Raw genomic sequence first — 21,914 nt, forward strand, 5'->3', positions numbered from 1 at the left:
GTCCAACTCTTTGCAACCCCATGGACTGTAGCCGGGAAGGCTCCTGTGTCCGTGGGATTCTCCAGGAAAGAATACTGGAGTGAGTTGCCATACCCTTCCTTCAGGGGACCTTCCCAACCCAGGGACTGAACCGAGGTCTCCCACATTGCAGGCAGATTCTTTACCAGCTGAGCCACCAGGGAAGCCCCGATTCAGTGTATAAAGTGAGTGCTAACCAACTCAAGTTTTCTCTTTTAAGGTTACTGTAGGTCCTCTGAGGCCAGGATACCTTTACTCCCCCTCCCCACCCTGTGTGTCTTGGTTGTGGGGTGGGGGCGCTTTGTTGCTGCAATGCTTTCCCCCTGGGCTGGACTCCCACAAAAGTGCTCACCCTGTGAGGTCAGGCCAGGGAGGTGGTGAGACATGGGCAGCTCTGGTCATCCGTGATTACAGTTTCCTTGGGAAAGCCAAACCTTTGCGTTACTACACTTTTACTCTTTGAAGTATCCAAGAATGATTGATATTATTTTCTTTTTCTTCCAGTTTTATTGAGATGTAACTGACATGGTGCTGTAAGTTTAGTGAACATCCCATCATCTCAAACAGAAACAACATGAAAGAAACAGAAAAATATATATATAGTTTTTCCTTGAAATGAGAACTCTTCAGGTTTTCTCTCTTGGCCACTTTCCCATGTAACACATACAGTAGTGTTGGTTGTCTTTATAACGCTGCACATTAACCTCTCTAGAATTTATACCTGGGAGTTTGTGCCTTTTGACTGCTATCATCCAGGTTCCCATCCTCCACCCCTACCTCTGGTAACCACAGATCTGATCTTTTTTTCTATGAGTTTGTGTGTTTTTGAAGCATAATTGACCTGCCACACTACATTAGCCCTGGATGCACAACACGGCAATCTGATATTTCTCTGCATTTCAGAATGAGCCCCATGGTAAGTCTAGGTATTATGTCATCACACAAAGATACGATGTCATCGTTGACTGTAACCCCACACTGTACAGTTCATACTCATGACTCATTTGTTTTCTAACTGAAAGTCTGTACCTCTTAATATCTCTTACCTGTTTCTCTCATACACCTACCCCTCTCCCTCTGGCAATCGCCTGTTTGTTCTCTGTACGGATAACTCTGTTTCTGTTCAGTCATGTTTGTTCATTTGTTTTCTTTTTTAGATTCCACATTTAAATACAAATGTAAAAATACAATATTTATTTTTCTCTGTCTGACTTATTACACTTAGCGTAATACCTTCAAAGTCCATCCATGTTGTCACAAAGGGCAGCATTTCGTTCTTTTTATGGCTAAATGATGAAAGTGAAAGTGGAGAGTAAAAAAGTTGGCTTAAAGCTCAACATTTAGAAAACGAAGATCGTGACATCTGGTCCCATCACTTCATGGGAAATAGAAGGGGAAACAGTGGAAACAGTGTCAGACTTTATTTTTTTGGCCTCCAAAATCACTGCAGATGGCGACTGCAGCCATGAAGTTAAAAGACGCTTGCTCCTTGGAAGGAAGGTTATGACCAACCTAGATAGCATATTCAGAAGCAGAGACATTACTTTGCCAACAAAGGTCCATCTAGTCAAGGCTATGGTTTTTCCTGTGGTCATGCATGGATGTGAGAGTTGGACTATGAAGAAGGCTGAGTGCCGAAGAATTGATGCTTTTGAACTGTGGTGTTGGAGAAGACTCTTGAGAGTCCCTTGGACTGCAAGGAGATCCAACCAGTCCATTCTGAAGGAGATCAGCCCTGGGATTTCTTTGGAGGGAATGATGCTAAAGCTGAAACTCCAGTACTTTGGCCACCTCATGCAAAGAGTTGACTCATTGGGAAAGACTCTGATGCTGGGAGGGATTGGGGGCAGGAGGAGAAGGGGATGACAAAGGATGAGATGGGTGGATGGCATCACTGACTTGATGGACGTGAGTCTGAGTGAAGTCCGGGAGTTGGTGATGGACAGGGAGGCCTGACGTGTTGCGATTCATGGGGTTGCAAAGAGTCAGACACGATTGAGTGACTGAACTGAACTGAACTGAATGTTCCACTATATGTGTGCGTGCTCAGTCGTGTCCAACTCTTTGCAACCCCATGGACTGTAGCCCGCCAGGCTCCTCTGTCCATGGGATTTCCCGGGCAAGAATACTGGAATGGGTTGCCATTTCCTTCTCCAGGGGATCTTCCCAAACCAGCGATTGAACCTGGGTCCCTTGCATTGCAGGTAAATTCTTTACTATCTGAGCCATCGGAGGACTTCATTCCATTATGTATGCATGTATAAATACACAAGTACATACACACATATATGTATACCAATTATCTGTTGATGGGCATTTAGGTTGCTTCTATATCTTGGCTATTGTGAATGATAGTGCAGTGAACATAGAATTGTAGATAACTTTTCCAGTTAGTGTTTTCCTTTTCTTTGGATAAATACCCAGGAGTGGAATTACTGGATCATATGATAGTTCTCTTTTTAATTGTTTGAGGTGTCCTCATATGCTTTTTCAAGAGCTATCTTAGAATTACCACAAAATTTGCTTTCCAAATATGCCCTCTTCAGCTTTAGTCATGTGTTGGGGAAAAGATAATCCAAATGTCAAAGTATTTTCCAGCTAGATGGACCTGGCAGTTCACATTTGGGTGCTGATCCACGTAGTATGTGATTTGATGGTGATAACTTAGCTGCAAACAGACTGTAATATTGTAGTGTAATTGTGCCTATGTGCCTTAGTGAATTTGACAATAAAGGTCAAAAAGGAAAAAAAAAAGTGGTGTGGGGGAGCGCAGAATATCAGTATGACACTGCAAGCAGTGTTGTCTGTCTGTCCACTCAGTGAGGCTGAAATGGGCAGCAGAAGTCTGTCCTCTCGGGGGTCTCAGCTGCCACATGCCTTGGTGATCTGATCTCTGTCACTCTGGCATTTAAACAGATGGACTCCCCACAAGTGCTCACAGGTAAATGCTGAGGAAGCAGAGATCTGTCCAGAATCGAGGAGAATCTGATGTACTGGACCTGGGAGAAACGCCTTCCAGTGTGGCAGCTTCCTAAAGGGCTTTTGAGGGTCCTTCTGAAAATCTGTGACTTTGCCCTGAGAGTTAGGGGACTCCACTGGAGATAAGGGCTGTGTCACGTCCTGGTAATAATAACTATCGCCCGCTAAGAAGCCACTGCGTTCCCAGCTTTTTTCTTTCAGCAAGCATGGTGTCAGCTTCATATAGTGCACGCTAGACAGGACGCAGGCTGGTCCTTCCAAGCAGAGCCCAGCTATGCCATTGTCCCCGGAAGCAGGTGCCAAGCCATCAGCACCCTGTGAACACCCCATCTGTGGCAGAGAGCGGTGGGCCTCACTTCTGTGGCCCAGGCTTCCCTACCATCAACCCCTTGGCTGATTTCACATCAGGGCTGACTTTCTCCATAGGGTGGCTCCTGGCAAGGTTGACTTCACAACTGCAGCAAAGAGAACTCTTTGCAGTTTTAGTATTGCTTCTGGGAGCCAGTGCCATTGGCCTCACTGACCTGGTTTGACTTGCAGGCCCATGCTCACACGGGTCCCTGCAGCGAGGAGAACGGGATGCTCTGATTGGCCAGTCCTCCAGTTGCAGAGCCACAGGATGGAGGTGAGGAAAGTGCTTCAGGGATGATCATACCTGAAGAAAGGACAGGGAATGATCACTGCAGACACAGCCCCGGTCTCCCTCTCCTCGTCCCCAGTCGCTTCCATCTCTCCTGTCACTGCCATCTGGTCTCCCCTTCCATCCTCCTCCCCACACCCTCCCAGATTCTACTACCTCATGGCTTTGCTGCCTCCCAACTTCCACACAGGGGATGAGATGGTTAGACAGCATCACTGACTCAATGGGCATAAATTTGAGCAGAATCTGGAAGATGGTGGAGGACAGAGGTGCCTGGCATGACACAGTCCATGGGGTCGCAAAGAGTTGGATCTGACTTAGTGACTGAACAACAACAAATTTCCACACCTCATGCCTTCTGTTTACTTCCTTCTCTGGCTTTCTGTCCACCCTTCTCACTCCACTGTTTGTTGTTGTTCAGTTTCTCAGTCAAGTCTGACTCTTTGTGACCCCATGGAGTGCAGCATGCCAGGCTTGTCTGTCCTTCACCAATTCCTAGAGCTTGCTCAAACTCATGTCCATTGAGTCGGTGATGCCATCCAACCATCTCATACTCTGTCGTCCCCTTCTCCTCCTGCCTTCAGTCTTTCCCAGCATCAGGGTCTTTTCTAATGAGTCAGCTCTTCGCATCAGGTGGCCAAAGTATTGGAGCTTCAAATTCAGCATCAGTCCTTCCAATGAATATTCAGGTTGATTTCCTTTAGAATTGACTGATTTGATCTGTAGTTATATCTTTTTTTTTTTTTTTTTTTAACAGCTTACACTGTAGTTCCCTGAAAGTTACCTGTTTGGGTTTGTTAGCATCTCATCCAGCAGGTCTGTACAAAGCAGTGTTGTCATATCAGGACATCCCATAGCCACCAAGCAGTCCACAGCTCCTTTCCTTCAGGTCAGATCCCTTTCCCTGGAATCTTCAGCCACGATGACAGAGCTGTGCTGTATTACAGATCAAGGGGCCTCTGTAGAAGGCACAATCTTTGACTGTTTTTGCTCAGCACAGTGATCTGAGCTTTGTGGCTAAAGATTACATTATTTCCCCCTACCATGGTTTCTAGTCTACACTATATAAACCTAAAACAGTATTAGCTGTAAAGAGTGGGTTTTGTGTTTTTTTCTTGACATTCTACGTGATACCACTGTTGGGTATAAGTGTCTAAATGGAAACTAGAAACCTACCATCTCAATGACAAAAGGAAAATGGGTTTGATAAGAAAAGGTGAAAAGGGTTGAGAGGGGCTGAAAGGTGACCACATGATGTTTTTAGGAAAATGAAGGTTAAAAAAGACATTGCTCACCTCTTCCATATGTACAGGGAGTGCAGAACTTGGCGGTTGGGTTTCCATAGCGGCAAGAAGCAACCTTATCAAACCACAGATTGCAGTCCTGGGAGAAGCTTCTAAAAGTTTTTAAGAGCATGTTCTTAGATGAGGGGGTGGAGTCAGGGGGTTCAAATTTAGAGTTTTATAGCTTGAATTCTAAAATATAATAAAAGTGGGAAGCCCAATGGTTCTAAAGGAAATCAACCCTGAATATCCTATTGGAAGGACTGATGCTGAAGCTGAAGCTCCAATACTTTGGCCACCTGATGCAAAGAGCTGACTCATTAGAAAAGATCCTGATGCTGGGAAAGATCGAAGGCAAAAGAAGCAGGGACCAGAAAAGAATGAGATGGTTGGATGGCATCAATGACTCAACGGACATGAATTTGAGCAAACTCTGGGAGACAGTGAAGGACAGGGAATCCTGGCACGCCACAGTTCTTGGGGTCGCAAAGAGTCATACACGATTTAGCGACTGAACAGCAACAATATTTCTCTGATTTTATTTGAATGGAAGAGACTTCATGATATGTGTTGATAGCATTCCTCCCACCCCATGGTGATTGCTAGTGGCCCAGAATCAGAGGGAGGCACAAGTCCTGAATTTAAGGAAGCCCTCCTTCTCCCTCTCAAGTGCCAGCCCTGCACTTGCTTCACAGCAAGTACCTCCTTAAATTTTGTGTCCTGGGCTCCTCCTGCCTGTCTTATGGGCATCCTGGCCCTCTTCATGGAAGAATGGTGGTTTCATTTTCCTAAAAGCAAAACTTTTTGGTAATTCAGATGAGATCAATCACTTTATCCTGCTTTTTATGATGCAAGTGAGTGGACTTGAACTAAACAGTGAGTTTTGTTTGTAAGTGTGTGAGATAGAGAGGATCAAAATGCAGATTTTTCTACATGTAAAAAGAAAATCTTGATTTTTATGTTGTCTTACCTTTTTTTAAGTCCCTGTGGACTATCAAAACATCTCCTGTCCTGGCTAGATCCATCCCCGGGGCTGCCAGGTGGCTGCTCCGAGCATTTTCACATTGGCGATCTGTTTCCTGTGGCCCAAGCCCTTCTCCAGACATCTCATGTTCACCTGTCTTATTAATAATTGGCTGCAACCTTTTCAATTTTCCCCTCTAATAGGCTCTCAGAGTTGCGTTACTTATCACTTTATGAGTTCAGTTCATCTAGATTTTTACACGAGTCCTCTAATGCCTTCAGGTAAATTGAAGAATCACCTGAGTAACTTGATGCTGATGAGGGAGGCTTGGAGGCCAGCACGGACCTACAGGTGGGGCCAGGGTGTTCTCTGGACACCTGACTTCATTGTCTCCAGGCTGCTTGGCAGAACTGCAACATGTGTGGCTTTCCCCCAGCAGTGAAAAAAAAAAGTCCTCCGAACAACTCAGCGTCTCCCCCACAAAGCAATGAGATCACATTACCGCTCATTTTCTCATTGTCTGCATGGCACCATATTCATTCACTGATTCACTCTTCTACTTCCTAAGATGCCTTTTTCTGAGTTCAGTGCACCTCATAATTTTAAGCATGGAATTTCTTCTCATCTTTTAGGAAAATATTCCAGGCTTCTTGCCCCGATAGAAATAGTTACCTATATTCAGGAAATTTTTATTCATACCTTTATTCTTGGAGGGAAAATCCCTAGGAACTCTGACTTTGGGGTGTCTATTTTCCAGATAATTGAAAAATAACTGCTTTTTGATTAGCAGTTATGAATCAATGTGAAAAGTATCAAATGTCAGGGTCGCAGCTGTGGGCTGAGGTGTTGGGAAGAGAAAGGTACTTTCCCTCCCTGGGGTTTTGCCTCAGTTAGAGAGATGCTGGACAAATCATCTGGGGGTTAGTTGGCTAGGCGGTTGGATTCCCAGGGGCAGTACCCTGATGAGTCCCCAGTCTGGTCCCAAGCTTCTCAGGGCAAGAAATGATTAGTTAGGTCACCTGGAATAGTGGGCTTAGAACTGCCTCTTAAAAAACTTATTTATTTTTGGCTGTGCTGAGTCTTTGTTGCTCTGCAGGGGCATTGTCTAGTTGTGGTGCTCACAGGCTTCTCATCGCAGTGGCTTCTCTTGTGGAGCACAGGCTCTAGGGCGTGCAGGCTTCAGCAGTTGCAGCACATGGGCTCAGAAGTTGGGGCCCACAGGCTTAGTTGCTCCAAGCCATGTGGAATCTTCCTGGATGGGGGATTGAACCTATGTTTTCCTGTACTGGAAGGCAGATGGGAAGCCCTAGAACTAACTGCCTCTTGCTTAATCAAAACCCACATGAAACTGACATGTCAACCCAGAGTTCAGCTAATTCATATTTAATGCAAAGCATGCCAACCACATGGTCAGGAATATGTACAACACGAGGCTCCGACGTCTGTCTTTCTTGCTTTGATCCCCAGTGGTAGGGCATCGATCCCTGAGTGCATATTACTCATCGGTCAAGTCATTTTCTTCCCGCTTTCTCCCAACAATACTAAGGAGACAGTGAAAATGTCTGGATCTAAAAGTCCCCCGTGATGATCGTTTCAACTTGGTAGAGACTTCCTTGAGATTGGTCTTCTTCCATGACTTGATGTTACCTTCCTGAGAAATGGGCTTGTCACTTCGAGGGACTGGGCCTGTCAACTTTCTGTAAGCCACACATACACTGGCCACCCCTGAGAGCCTGTCATTTCTACAGACAGCTGACCGCACCTTGAGAACTGAGGTTCCCTGTGTCACAGGGGGCCTTCCTGAAGGACTGAGCTGGTCTCGATGTTGCCTGCATGTACGGGCAATTTTACAACTGCCACACCAAAGAGAAAAAATCATACACACATGTACACGTACGGCTGAGTCCCTTTGCCGTCCACCTGAAACTATCACAACATTGTTAATCGGATACACCCTAATACAAAATAAAAAGTTAAAAAAAAAGAAACCAGAGCAAACTGAAGGTTCACCTTGCCTACCTTTGCTGAATTTCAGAATCATTGAAGTATAACAGCCAATGCACATTGCACAGAAGCTCAAGATTCACAAACACCACCCTCAACACACACATACACACTCGCACGCTTCAACATATGAAAGACGAAGTGAACCAGTGAAAACAAAATTGTGTACTTAAAAACACTGACAGTGCATATAATCTCTCTCCCCTATAATTTCACAGTCAAGTTTGGATTCTTGATGACAAAGTTCTCTGAAAAATCTCAATTTAGTCTGAATATTTCTATTAAAAACCCATCTGATAGAAAGATGACATCTCACTTTAGGCTCTAAGTAACATGGCAACATGCATATCAATGCCAGTATGTGTGGGTAGACTTTTCTTGTTAAAACTCTCACAACAGGCAGAGATGATTGATAATAAGATCAACTCTAGATTGTTTCTCTGCAGCTCACCTTCTCATCCCCTCCCCCTGCAAGCACAGGTTGGCTTTCTTTCACAAACACAAAGACTCAAGAGTTAAAAAAAAACAGCATTGGTTAGTCAGAACACGCTCCCCACTGGAAAACCGCCACTGGAGGGGCCAGGAAATGACAATTTTCAGCCCCCTGTGGTACGTGAGTTATAAACCATACACAGTGTCATGTGAAACCAGGGAAATTCATCCATTGCAGGAAAATCTCCCCCTCCCCCTGGACTTGTCGTGTTTTGTTCCCTGTGAATCGAATTCCTGTATTTTCCTACGGAGCATCTATGGTTCCTGCCGGAAGGAAACAGAAAACTTCAATTCTCTGAAGGGAAGTACCACATGTGCAGGGTACAGGGCTTGGCTGGAACCCGGGTGCACTTCCTCAGGGGGATCTGCAGGGTTTTCTCAGCTGTGAAAGCAACAAAAAGATAAGCTCAAGGACATCTTTCTCGTTACAAAAAAGCCAGTTCCTTACTGGCAGAAACAGTGAATCCTTAATATTGAAGGGACTCCAGCAATTTTAGAATGAAGCAGCCCCTCCTCTTTTTGAATTTCGCTTTTCTCTTGGGTGAGGGCTTCTGATGATTTCTTCAAAAATTTAAAAGTATGCTAAGTCCCTTACATACGACCAAGTTGCGTTCCAAGAGCATGTTTGTAAGTCCAGTTTGCTTTTAAGTCCAACAAAGTTAGCCTAGATACCCAACTAACACAATCAGCTATACAGTACTGTACTGTAATAGGTTTCTAATATTTTTCACACAAATAATACATAAAAAATAAACATTTTTTCATCTTACAGTACAGTACCTTGAAAAGTATAGTAGTACAGTACAACAGCTGGCATACAGGGGAACATTCACATCTTTGAAAGTTCATATGCAGGGGACTTACCGTACGGGTCCCTTGGTATCTGACTGGGTTGGTCTCAGGGTGTCTAAGGATGCTCAAGTCCTTTACATAAAACAGCACACACACACACACATGCACATCCTCCTTTAAACTTTAAACTTCTCTAGAGTAGTTATAGGGGTTCCCTGATGGCTCAGATGGTAAAGCATCCGCCTGCAATGTGGGAGACCTGGGTTCAATCCCTGGGTTGGGAAGATTCCCTGGAGAAGGGCATGGCAATCCACTCCAGTATTGTTGCCTGGAGAATACCCATGGACAGAGGAGACTGGTGGGCTATAGTTCATGGGGTCGCAAAGAGTTGGACACGACTAAGTGACGAAAGCACGGCAGAGTAGTTATAACACCTAATACAATGTAAATATTATGTCAGTAGCTGACTACATAGAACAAATTCAAGTTTTGCTTTTTGAAACTTTGTGGAATTCTTTCTTCCCCTGAATATTTTTGATTTGAGGTTGGTGGAATCTGAGGACCCAGAACCCGTGCACTAGAATAGGTCACTGGGTTTGTGGCTCCATTTGTCTCCTTCTATTGTGAAATAAAACCACATTCTGCTGGTTTCCGTAGGTAAGAGCAGAAATGACTGGATGGAACGCCCGTCAGCCCATGCGATTTGAAGAGACATAGTCTGAATCCTCAAATACTTTGAAAATTAAAAAAAAAATTAGAATAGCAGGAAATACTGCATCAGAAGCCACAGAACACTTTAATATTAACCTGTGTGGCTGGTGTAGGTGTGCAAGACGATGGATTCATCTCTAATGTATTTGGAGATAGTGCCCTTCTGTAAATTTAAACAGTTCCAAGTCCTGCTTCTATAGAATCCAGTTTGGTCTTAACAGTTCTTCATGGTCAAGTGTGTTCGTCATTTTGTTTTTCAGTTTCAATTGAAGTTTGTAAACTGAAACAGCCATCGCCCCATTTCAGCTATAGGATTTTTGGGAAGTTATTCACACCCTGCACCTCTTTATGTATAAAGTGAGGGTAACAGTATCTTCCTGTGAGGGTGCTTCTCTACTGATTAATTTAATGAATAACACTGCGCATCCCAGATGTGTCAGAATGGGTCTGAGAGCAACATTGAGCATGTGTCCCATCTATCCTGCTGGGTTTTGTTGCTCAGGGAGAAAAATGAATAAGTAAGCAAACAAACAAAAAAAGCAATTGATGTTAAGAGTGATGAAGGAAAACAGGGTGATTTGTTTGAAAAAAGGTCTCTGTGAGGTGGGGACATTTGAAGAGTGAAAAAAATTAGCTAGGCAAAGGCTAGATATTCCAGGTGGAGGGAGGAGCATGTGCAAAGGCCCTGGGGTACAGATGCTTTTGCAGGTTGAAGAAACTGAACACCGCCCTCTGGGTTGGAGGACAGTGCTGGGGGCCATGGGAAGCACTCAGAGCTCAGTTCTAGAGCACTCTGGGAGGCCCCTGGAGGACTTTACTCAAGAGCCACACTTGACCTCACTCACACTTTAAAAACCCCTGGAGGAGGAAATGGCAACCCACTCTAGTATTCTTGCCTAGGAAATCCCATGGACAGAGGAGCCTGGTGGGCTTGCACATTTTACAAGGAGCTCTCTGGCTCCTGCTGTGTGAAGTGAAGACTGGGCAAGGAGCGGAAGCCAGAGTTTCCTTTGTAAGCATTAAATGAGACAATGAATGTTTGGCATTTGGTGCAATACTTGACGCAAAGTAACTGTCCAGTTGATGTGACTGATTGCTATTAGCAATTATTACCAGTGTTAATAGCACTAATGCTTCAGTTTGATATCATAGTCTGATGCTATACATTCAAATGTACACCTAAAATTAAATGTCCTGATTTTAGTCACTACCATGCCAAAAAGAATTAAATCAGGAGTTGGGCCATGAGTTTATCCACCTACCTGAGTCTTAAAGCCAACGTTGATTCCTAAACTGTTTATGATTGTCCATATAATTAGCTGCATGTGTTGAAGGTCAACTTTTTAAGAAGAAAGTTCGTGAAACATTTTTCACTAATTAAATTACTACACCAACCTATAAAAGAAGCCACTTCTTGAAAACACTATTTTTCAGAAACGCAAATGACTCCTATGAGGTCTGCTTCTGACCTGAGGGCTTCCCTTGTGGTAAAGAATCCCAGCTGGTAAAGAATCTGCCTGCAATGCATAAGACCCCTGTTCAGTCCCTGGGTTGGGAAGATCCCCAGAGAAGGGAAAGGGTACCCACTCCAGTATTCTGGTCTGGAGAATTCCATGGACTGTATAGTTCATGGGATGGAAAAGAGTGAGTGACTGACTTTCACTTTCACTTTCTGACCTGAAGGAGGATATGAGAGGGGAGAATGTGTGTCTGGAGAACCAGCCTCTCTGCGCTACATCTCCAGCTTCAGCAAAGGACCTGTGTTGGCTGCAGAAAATCAGGATGTGTGTTCTTCATTCAACTTGCTCTTTGGTGGGCTTCTGGTGCTCATGGCCATCTCCTCTCCTCGGGGCTTCCCAGGTGGTTCACTGGTCAAGAATTCGCCTGCCAATGCAGGAGACGTGGGTTTGATCCCTGGATCAGGATGATTCCCTGGACAAAGAAATGGCAACCCACTCCAGTACTCTTGCCTGGAACTCCCATGGACAGAGGAGCCTGGTGGGCTATAATCCTTGGGGGTCCCAAAGAGTGGTATAAGCCTGAGCGTGAATAATGACGGCCATTTCTCACCTTCCAGACATGGGCAGGGCTGGTGAGCTTGTAGTAACACTGTGGACCCTCGCAGGCTTCTCTAAGGCTCAGTCTTGTATCTATCAAATGGTGTGGTAAGTGTCTTCCTTTTAAGGCTGTGAAGACTTAGAGAATTCATCAAAGTGCTTCCATAGCGTCTGACACATAAAAAGAGCTCAACAACTAACCGTGGAGGCAATTATTGTTATTTGAAGACCAAAGTCCCCTTCCCCTTATTCCACCGGCTTAATTCCAGATAAAAAGGATGGTTCTAGTTTTTAAAGTAGCACTGCTTTGGCGATTAGAAAAATTTTCGTGATGACATTTTATCTCTGACCCTAGTCTGACCTCTGAGCTAAGAGGATACCTGGAACGGAGCCTCCGGGGAACTGGTTCCAAGCTGTCGAATCTAAAGTCACAGACTGGCAGCTTTGTGGGAGGCGGCCTCCAAACCTGGCTGGAAATCGCACTTGTAACCTGGGAGTTTGATAAGCCGAGGGGCCGGGGGTTTCAGTTACCGGCTCCTCCGTTTTTCTAACCGGCAGTAATTACCTCCGCAGTGCTCCGATGCTAAACAAAGATGCTGCTCGAGCGCGATTTTCTCAGGCACAGGTGCCAGCTGGTACCTCGCCGGGCAGCTGACCGCCCGGGCGCTCCCAGGCGCGTTCCCGTTCCCGGGGCCCAGCCCCTGCCCACCAGAGCCAAACAAAGACAGCCCGGCCTCCCCGTCCACCCCGCCCTTCCCCCCGCGGCCTGGAGGAGCCCCGTCCCTCCTTCCAGCCCCCCCTCCTCCCCCGCCCCTCCCTAGCCCTTCCCCTGCTGCCCTCCCTCCCTCCCACTGGTGGTTTCTTCCTGCAGCAGAAATCCAGGAAGCCGCCCCCCACGTTTCCTCTGCCCGCAATTTTCTCCAGGGCCTAACTCACACCCGACTTGGCTTGATCTGGGGTTCCCTTTTCTCTGCCCCAGGAGGACCCCAACTCTGGGAGTAGGGGCTTACTAGAGAAGGTGGCTTATTTTTGAGTCTCATTATTGACCTTTCATCAGCATCATAGGAAAAAAAAAAAAGCGTATTTGAAGACAAAATTACAGAAGAACAACTGTGAGGCTTGTGTGTGTCTCTGTGTCGTACACACACACACACACAAAGCCCCTTTACACGTTGGTCAATAGAGCTGCAGAATGAGTGGTTTTTCGGTAACTTTAATCTCCTAATTCATTGTGTCTGCGGTGCGGGTTGCAGAGCTGAAAGGGTGTAACAGCAGGCCGGTCTGGCACACAAACACATTTAAATGTGACCGGGTGGGGGTTGCCCACCTTATGAGGAGTGGTTGAAACGCTGCCAAGAAAACAAAACAAAAACAAAACAATAGGTGGGGTGGTTGAGGGCTGGGGGGGTCGGAGTTGCAGTTTGTCCGCAGGGCGGAGGCTCCTTTAATCCCGCCGGCTCCGAGGCTGCCGGGGGTCACGGCCCAGCTGCTCGGCAGGAAGGACAAAGGGCAAGGTGGGCGCCCGGGGCTGGCGGGGCGCTGGGCGGGCGCGACCGAGGCCCGGGTCTGGGCGCCCACCGCGCGCCGCCGCCGCTGACCTTGACTTGTCCCTCCCGCCGCGGGCGCGGGAGGAGACCCGGGCCAGATGGGCGTCCCGCGCGTGACGCCCGCCTCCGCCCCCGCGCCCTCGCGCAGCTGTCGCCGGCCGCTCGGGGCCCCCGCGCCGCCCCCGCACCTGCCTGCCCCGCGCGCCCCTGCGGTCCGCAGGCCCGGCCCACGCTCGGAGATCCCCGCCAACAAAGGCGATCGGAGCTCGGCCGGCTCGGGGTCGCCGTCCCCTGGGTCCCGGGGTGGGCCCTGGACTCGTCGCCCCACGGGGGCCTCAGTGGCCCCTGCCAACCGCAAGCCCGGACCACTGAGGACACCCGCGCCCTGCGAGTCCCTGGAGACGTCCCGCACAGGGCCTGGCCGGAGGCGGCTTGGGGAGATCCATAATTTATGATGTTGTTCTTACCAGTCCGGTTTGGGATTTCACAAGCCTGGCCTGTTTTTTTTTTTTTCTCCCATTTGTTGCTTCCGTCTGCGCTTTCGGAGACAACGCGGCTTCCCCTCCCCAAGACAGTAGTTACCTAGTAGAATTCTTGTGATAAGAAAGAAAAAAGTGAGTTTCCACCTGAGGCGTTGCCCAGGGGGGTAAGAGGAACCCAGGTAAGGGGGCGGGGCTGGAGGAGCTGGCGGGGTCCCTTGCGGACCTTCCCCTATGTCACCCCAACTAGGTAGGATAAAACCCTCTTTTTCCAGAGTTGGGGTGGGAGGTTCCTGTTGAGAAGTCGTGAGAACAGATCCTTCGCTGCTTTCACTATTAATACCAGTCCTTTTCCTCATTTGTAACTAAACCTCTGGGCCCTGAGTGGTTTTTTTTTAGCACTGCAAGCCCGCAGAAACGTTGATGGTAGGCAAGATAGAAAGGGGTTAATTGCTCCCCCTTGCACCCCGACCTGGCACTGACCCCAGCATTGCAGCCAGGCAATCTCAGGTGCTCCTAACTCAGGATACATTGAGGGGACCCTTTGGCAAAGGCTGCTTCTGTTCTGAAAATTCCTTAAATTGCTGTCGTGATTGGGGAAAGATTTATGGATTTCTTAGTGCAATAAGTGAGTAAATGATAGCGACAACAAAGGACCCCACAGTAAGTTGGGGGAAGTCCTTTTTCTTGTTCCCTTTCCTTTAAAAAAAAATCTTGAAACTTATTCTAGGCCCCTTCTTTTTCTCATTTGAATTCAGTGTTGCTAAATGGACATGGGACCAGAGAGGGCCTGTTGCCAATGCTTTTTCTAAGACTGGAGCCTGCAAAGACCTGGCTGAGAGGGGCTCTGAGGAGGTTGGATCCCTGAGGCCCCAAGCCTGGGGCCTGGGAAGAGCCTCGAGCTCCAGAGCCTGCCTGTAGCTGGGTCATTTCGTGGTTCACAAACGACAAGGCAAGTTGAAGCCACAGTCACTGTGGTTCTAGGCAACCATGATTAGTCACACAGTCAGTGACCCAGTTACGGCACACCCTCTTTTAAAAGGACATTCGTCCACATCTTGCTACCTTAAACGCAGAAATGGTTCATGGATACAAGGAGGATGAGGACTGCAAAGGACAGGGAACTGAAACTCAGGTTTTAGGATCATATAGGCCAGGGGCTAGGCTTTCTGAAAAGGAGAAGCTCTGGGGTGTGACTTTTAGGACAAGTTGAATTGCACTGAGCTTTGACGACAGAGTGTTTTCCAACTCAGGTATGGTCTCTGAAGGAAAGGGAGGCAGGGAAAGAAAGAGTCACCTCCTGAGCATTGACTTGGCTTATAGGTTCATGGCCATCTGTCACATGAAGGTGGGGAGACAGGAAGAGGAAGAAAAGCCCTACATATGGAGGCTTGTGTGGGTTTTTGCTTTTAAAAATAGCATTTCTTTTTAACCACAGAGGCGTAGGAACTTGTAAACATGAATCCCCAACAATAGTAAACAAATTCTAGGTTCTTTCATCTGAAAAGTAAGTAGAGCAAGTGTCTCTCTGGTCTCTCTCTCTTCTCTTTTTACAAAGGGAAAATGCAAAACAAAAATCCCCCGTCCTCTTAAAGGCTTCTTTGCTGGTGAGTGTTTGTCCAGGAACAAGCAGTCTTTTATTCGAATGGTCTCCAAAAGTTCATAAGCAAAAAAAAAAAGTGTCCGATGTCTGGTTACCCACAATACAGTCTCTGGCTACATAGTGGAGCTTTTCTGTCCTGAATTTGTGATCTGCTATCAGAGTCCTTTAATTTCTCTGAACAGAAGGCTCTTTGGGAGAAGAAAGCTTGGGGGTGGGGGAGCCACATCGCAATCAGTCTTTTCTTTTTTTTTTCGTTTGCTGTTTTCTTCCAGTCAGTGAGGAGTGCTGGAATTCTTCTGATCTTTCCCAGCATCTTAGTGAACTGAGGGCCATGGAAGGGTTAAGCCAGGCTGCGGGTAGGTTTCCCTGCTGGCCTATTTTCCTGGGGTGGAGCCGCTGGCCAGGCATCACCTAGGAACTCTTCATGAAAAGGAGCCGCCCTGCTCCTGACTGATGCCCTTTATCTCCTCCGGAGCTCTTCCTTTTACTGCTCGTTTTATACTATCTTCAGTGAGAACCGTCTTTTTAAAGTCATAGGTTCCCTTTAACCAAGGGAAGTTTACAGATGTCCCTGACATCCCGAATGTAGTATCTGGTGAGATGAAAGAGGCAGACGATGAGGGAGAAGATGGACAGTCATTTTTAGAGATCGGCAGAAATAATTACTGTAGCTGAATTACAACTGCTTAGAAACAAATCATCGGTTGCATTTGACCACTTGTTGTGGGTCACAGCTTCAGTGCAAATAAATTCAGCTTGATATCCTTTGATTGAGCAGCCCTGAGCCCAGCCGGGTGCTTTCCTCGGTGCCAAGGATACAGAGAGGCAAGGCACACCAAGACTGCGCTCTCACCGAGCTTACATTCTGTGGGGGAGAGACAGCTAAAAGGTACACTTTTAAATGACTTCTGGATAGGGATGAGAGCTTTGAAAATAGTAACATCGGACAGAGGGAAAGACCTCTCTGTGTTGCTGATATATTTGAGCAGAGATCAAGACCAGGCAATGCATGAGACGTGGGTTTGATCCCTGGGTCGGGAAGATCCCCAGGAGAAGGGAATGGCTATGCACTGTAGTATTCTTGCCTGGAGAATTCCATGGACAGAGGAGGCTGACGGGTCCATGGGGTCACAAAGAGTCGGACACGACTGAGCAACTAACACACAAATACGCAGTGGTGCAGAGAGGGAGGAAAAATTTCAGGGATGCTAAACTAGTGACACTAAATACATTAGTAATTTTGTTCTCTGGCCTCATCTCCCACCTTCAGGATTTGTATCAGATCCTTAAAAGGTGTAAGTTTTAACAGCGAGTAGAAGAGCTGGTTCACTAAACTGTCTTTGCGATATGTTGTTAAAGAACCTAATCCTTTCATTCCTCCGGTCCTTCCTAAGCATGTGCTGTGGGCTCAGCTTTGGGGATATGCCTACATGGAGCTTACAGTCAAGCAGGGAAGACAAATCATACAAACGGAATGACCAAGAAGGTTGGTAGGTGCCCTGGGTGGTCAGAAGGTCACAGGACCACACACTGGGGTTCCTTAGTCTTGTGTCTTGAGAGTAGGAGCCAGCCAGTAGAGGAAGAGTTCCATGCAGAAGGAAACAGAATTCAGGGAAGTCCCTCAGGCCAAGAAGCACGACATTTTTGAGGAAGCGAAAGAGGTTCAGCCTGGGCAGAGCGTGCGTGGGATGCTGAAAGGCAGGACAGGCAAGGATGCATGGCCAGGCCATCGCAGGCTGTGCTCCGGAGTTTTGATTTTACCCTAAAAGGCAAAGGAATGCCACTAGAGGGTTTTACATGCCTCAGTGTATGTGTGTGTGTTGTACCGCAACAACTGGGACTTAAGCATTAAAAGGGAATGGCTACAGGAAGTTGCTGCAGCTATCAGATTCCAGGAGATGGAGCCTGGACTAGGGCAGAGTAGTGGAGGGGCAGAGAAACGGGTGGATCTGATCCATATATGAGAGGACTTGTAATAGGTTGAATGTGGGAGACAAAGGAGAGGGAAAGGTCGAACTCCTCGGCTTCTGACTTGAATACCTGGGAGGGTGTTAACTTGTTGAGTCTGGGAACACCTGGGAAAATGCAGATGAGAAGTGGACAGGTCTGCTTGTATGCACTCTGGGTTTGAGAATCCTGAGAGATATCCACAGGGACCTGAGCCTGCGGACACTGGTCATCAGTGGTGAATTGAGACAATCACTCTGATAATTTGTGTGTTTATAATCTGTTGTGGTCTAAGACCTTTCGGTCATAAGGAAAGGGATTCAGTTAAGCTTGCTCAGATAGAATGTGGAACTCTTGGCACACAGAGGGCTTCCTGGGGCGTGTTGCTCACGGGACAGCTGTGGGGATGGGCACAGCTCTGCCAGACAGCAGGGGGTGATGCGGCCACTGTTGCCTTCATTTCTTCCTTGCTTCCTCTGTGGACCAGCTTCTCTGCTCATGGAGGGGCCTCCGTCCGCCAAGTCCTTGCTCTCTATAGAGCTCGCTCCTGCTCTTGCCCCAGCAGAGCAGCATCTGAGCTTAAAAGCTTATGATCATTATATGTCACCATAATTTATACACCTGTGTATTCAAATTCTTGAGAAGAGAGGATCTGATGGGCATTTAGAAGTTAAGAGCATCGTGGCTTTTGGTCAGGTGACCATCCGTGGTCCAAGCAGTGACAGCAATGTGTGTGTGTGTGCATATGTATGTCTGTGTGTATATGTATCTATATGTGCATGTATATGTGTATATGCGATGTGTGTATATATATGTTCTTGCATGTCTCTCTGTATATATGTGTGCATATATGTGTATATGTGTGTGCGCATATGTGTACATACCTGTATAGGTGTAACGTATGTATACATACCTACATGTCTCTCTGTGTATATGTGTGTGTATATGTGTGTGCATATGTGTATCTGCTGTGGGGGTGATTTTGTGTGAGAGAAGTCAGGCCAGTCGCCCTGTCAAATGGAAGACAGGCTGGACAGATGTGGGTACGCTGTTTACTTGTCTCATCGAATGTTGATTCTGCTGCTCTTCTGTGTCCCATGCAGCAAGCAGGAAGACAGAGCCTGTGCAGCCAGAGCAGGACTGCACGCTTCCTCTCCCATGAGGCCTTGGGTGGCGTGGAGCCTCTGAGAGAGCCCGGTTCCTGCTCTGTAAGTTCAGTGATCCTGCCTGCCTGGCAGGAGAGGGGATGGAATGAAGTGACACTGTGGATGGCTGGCAGTGGGGGGAGACACCCGGTGGCTGTCCTCCCTTCCTTTATGCTTGTTCAAATCACCCTTTTCCCAGAAAACAGGAACAGTACTTCCATCACATTTTTGTAGTAATTCCTCTGTGTAAGTGTGAACAAATGTTTATAGAATGATCATATATTTTACACCATTAAAAAGTAGTTGTAACTACTCCATAACATTTTGGAAAACAGAACCAGAAAAAAAATCATTCACCCACAATCTAAATAAAAACACATAAACCACTTGATTTATTTCTTTTCAGCTTTTCTTCTAGGCATCTTTTTTTTTGTTCTTACATACACGGAATCCTAATTTACATACACTAAAATGTAGTGTTTTATGATGTTTAAACATGAATTACTTGCATAATGAAAGATATACTTTAAAACTGTTTTAATTTTCATAAATCTAGAATCCATATTGGCATCTCACTCTAATTTCCTCTGTTTGGTCCAGAACATCTCACACATGGGGCATTGTTGAGTTAGAACTGTATTTATTTCTACCAAATTACAAATATATTCCAGGCAAGAACTATGTCCCTTCAACTGTACTTGGAGATGTTAGATTTAATGCAGGAGTAATGAGGCCAAGCCAGAGGTTTCATGCTTACAGGAGTCAATTAGCCTTACTCACTACTATGGCCACAAGTTTTACCCCAATCTTGAGTTTCTACCTTACAGATGAATGGCAGGAGTCACCAGGGAGACTGAAAGAGAACGCAGAATGTTCACTGCAAATCTATTACCGTTACTAGGCAGCCACCTAAAGACTTCTTTTTTCAACCATTAGGTGAACTTGGGGCTTCCCAGGTGGTGCTAGTGGTAAAGAACCTGCCTGCCAATGCAGGAGATGTGGGTTTGATCCCGAGCCGGGAAGATCCCCTGGAGGAGAGCACTGCAAAGCACTCTAGTATTTTTGCCTGGAGAATCCCATGGACAGAGGATCCTGGCAGGCTACAGTCCACGGGGTCTCAAGGAGTCGGACACAAGGAGTTAGCCTGCCTGCATGCAGGTGAACTTGGGCAGAAGAATGCCGAGTAGGTACAATTAGAATATTTCATGTTGGACAGTTGCTGGATTCTAGTATGAAAATTATAGATCCTGCTAGAACAAAACCAGTCCAGACCCATCTCTTTTTCAAGGATGGTACCTGAAAAAAATCTCTCTAGCCTCACAGAAATAGGGGTTGGCCGCTTCAAACAATGATGGAAACCAGAGAATTCTTGTAGCACGTTCTCTTTCTTTAAATTAGTTGGAGTTAGTAATTCTGAGAGAAATCTAGTTACTGGTTGGAGAGATTTGAAAAAATGCCCATTCACTTGTTTTACTTGAAGTTATCTTAGAGCAGATACAGATTTTCAAAAATTCCATTTGAGAAAGCTGCATCAATGTGATTGGGGAATTTTCTACAGTGATGCCAAATGTATGTCTCTGGACATCTGCATGGAGTTTTAAGAGCCTTACCTCTACAGCGATGCACTTTCTGTGCACTCATGTGCTTTCTTTTCAAAATGACTTGTACACATACCCTCACTGCTTTCAACTCCATAGAGAAGATGCAGGCTGTCGAGACATTCACGTGTGGGCCCTGGTGACCTCTTCCACCCTGGCAACAGGGGTTTGTGCCGCATTGTTTTAATCGTGAAGTCTGAAGAGGGCAGGGATCTTAGCTTTTCTGTGTGATGGCTGTTCATCAACAGATACACGTCTGTCACATGGGTTTAGTCTCACATGAAAAGGGAACATTTCAACCACCAAAGCTCTCGGGCTGCTTTTTGTAGCTTCTGAATTTTTTAATCCAAAGTCTCCTTTCTCCCCTTTGCAAGACCAGCCTCATGGTTTGGGCTCAGAGCTTGCCTTGGAGGCCCGGTTGAGCTGCTGTTTGGTATCGTGCTTGCCTGTTACCACATCGCTGGCATCAAATGTCCTTATTGATTTGTTCCTGATTGGTCCAACCTGGAACAAGATTGGCTTCATAGACGGGACATCTTGTGGTCTGAAATAGGAGGTTTGTTTCAACAAGCCACTCTTAACCATCATCTGCCCCAGGGAACTAAGCAAAGGCAATTTATGAATTCCTTCTTGGTGGTCTCGCTGGGGACCGTTCTCTCTCCTTTTAATGACCACCTTCTAGTGTCCTCTTGCCTCTTTCTCCCACTGCTTACAAACAAAAGCCCCCAAATAATATTCACTGAACTCTCAAGTCATTCCCTGGGCCCTTGAATCAGACAGAACTGTGTCATTCTGGCTGTTGATAGAGTGTAGGATATTGGAAAAAAAAGTACCATTGTGTAAGATAAGGAAAAGGTCAGAGAACCGAAAAGACAGCAGCTGTATGGGTTGGGATTCTCCTTTTCAGCTATAAAAAAGCATAAATGAAGGAAGGATCACAAACTTGAAGATGTGGCAAACGAGCAGAATACGAGGGTTTTGTTTTTTTAAGTGACATTTTGCTTTTCCCAGGAATGCCAACATGAAGGTCTACATATTTTTCGTGTCAGCTCTACTCCCAGGCACCTTTGTTTTCCAGCCTGCCTGCGTGCCTCCCCTTAACAGCTGGACACATCACCATCCCATTTTTCTATTGGTTGTGACTGAAGTAGCTTGAGGTCAATTATTTCCCCAGCAATTGACAAAGAGTCTTGACGAAGAGGAAAGTGACATTGTCCCTTGAACAACACTGCCCCCTCCTCCTCCCCCTGCCCTCCTGGTTGAGAGGCGGGCAGACTCTTTTTGCTAGGAGCCCAGCGGGGCAGTGGCGGTGGAGTCTGTGGAAGTGCGTGGGTGACATATGGCAAGTGGAGAAAATATTTATATTCATGGGGACAGAGCAGGAGATCCAAAGAAGGTCATACCACAGAGATTTCAAGCAGGAGACAGACGCACAGACTCGATACTCTGTCTTTGGTTGGACACGACAGAGAATTTAAAGGAAGAGTTTCCTTGCTTTCGCTGTCATCTTTGCACTTCTAAACAATCTGAATTGTGGACTGTTTGAAAAAGGGAATATCCTTTGTGCCTAAGCTCCAAGAAACGATCACAGGGGGCCTTCCCGGGCCCGCTGCCACCGCCCTCCCCTTCTCTGCCTCTGCTCCCGAGACAAGAAT

General features: G+C 46.5%; 2 long non-coding RNA genes across 2 annotated transcripts; both read right to left on the reverse strand.

Moving 5' to 3' along the window:
• Positions 1–396: 396 nt before the first annotated feature.
• On the reverse strand, positions 397–12,675 carry LOC139186900 (uncharacterized). The gene is made up of 3 exons (XR_011570581.1): positions 11,561–12,675; positions 4,422–8,762; positions 397–3,652 (listed from the first exon to the last, which is right to left on the reverse strand). It is a non-coding gene; the product is annotated as an uncharacterized lncRNA (long non-coding RNA).
• Positions 12,676–13,137: 462 nt separating this feature from the next.
• LOC139186901 (uncharacterized) lies at positions 13,138–14,237 on the reverse strand. The gene is made up of 2 exons (XR_011570582.1): positions 13,955–14,237; positions 13,138–13,289 (listed from the first exon to the last, which is right to left on the reverse strand). It is a non-coding gene; the product is annotated as an uncharacterized lncRNA (long non-coding RNA).
• Positions 14,238–21,914: the final 7,677 nt, after the last annotated feature.

The sequence above is a fragment of the Bos indicus genome, chromosome 14, assembly GCF_029378745.1.
Source record: "Bos indicus isolate NIAB-ARS_2022 breed Sahiwal x Tharparkar chromosome 14, NIAB-ARS_B.indTharparkar_mat_pri_1.0, whole genome shotgun sequence".
In the NCBI taxonomy this organism is placed as follows: domain Eukaryota; kingdom Metazoa; phylum Chordata; class Mammalia; order Artiodactyla; family Bovidae; genus Bos; species Bos indicus.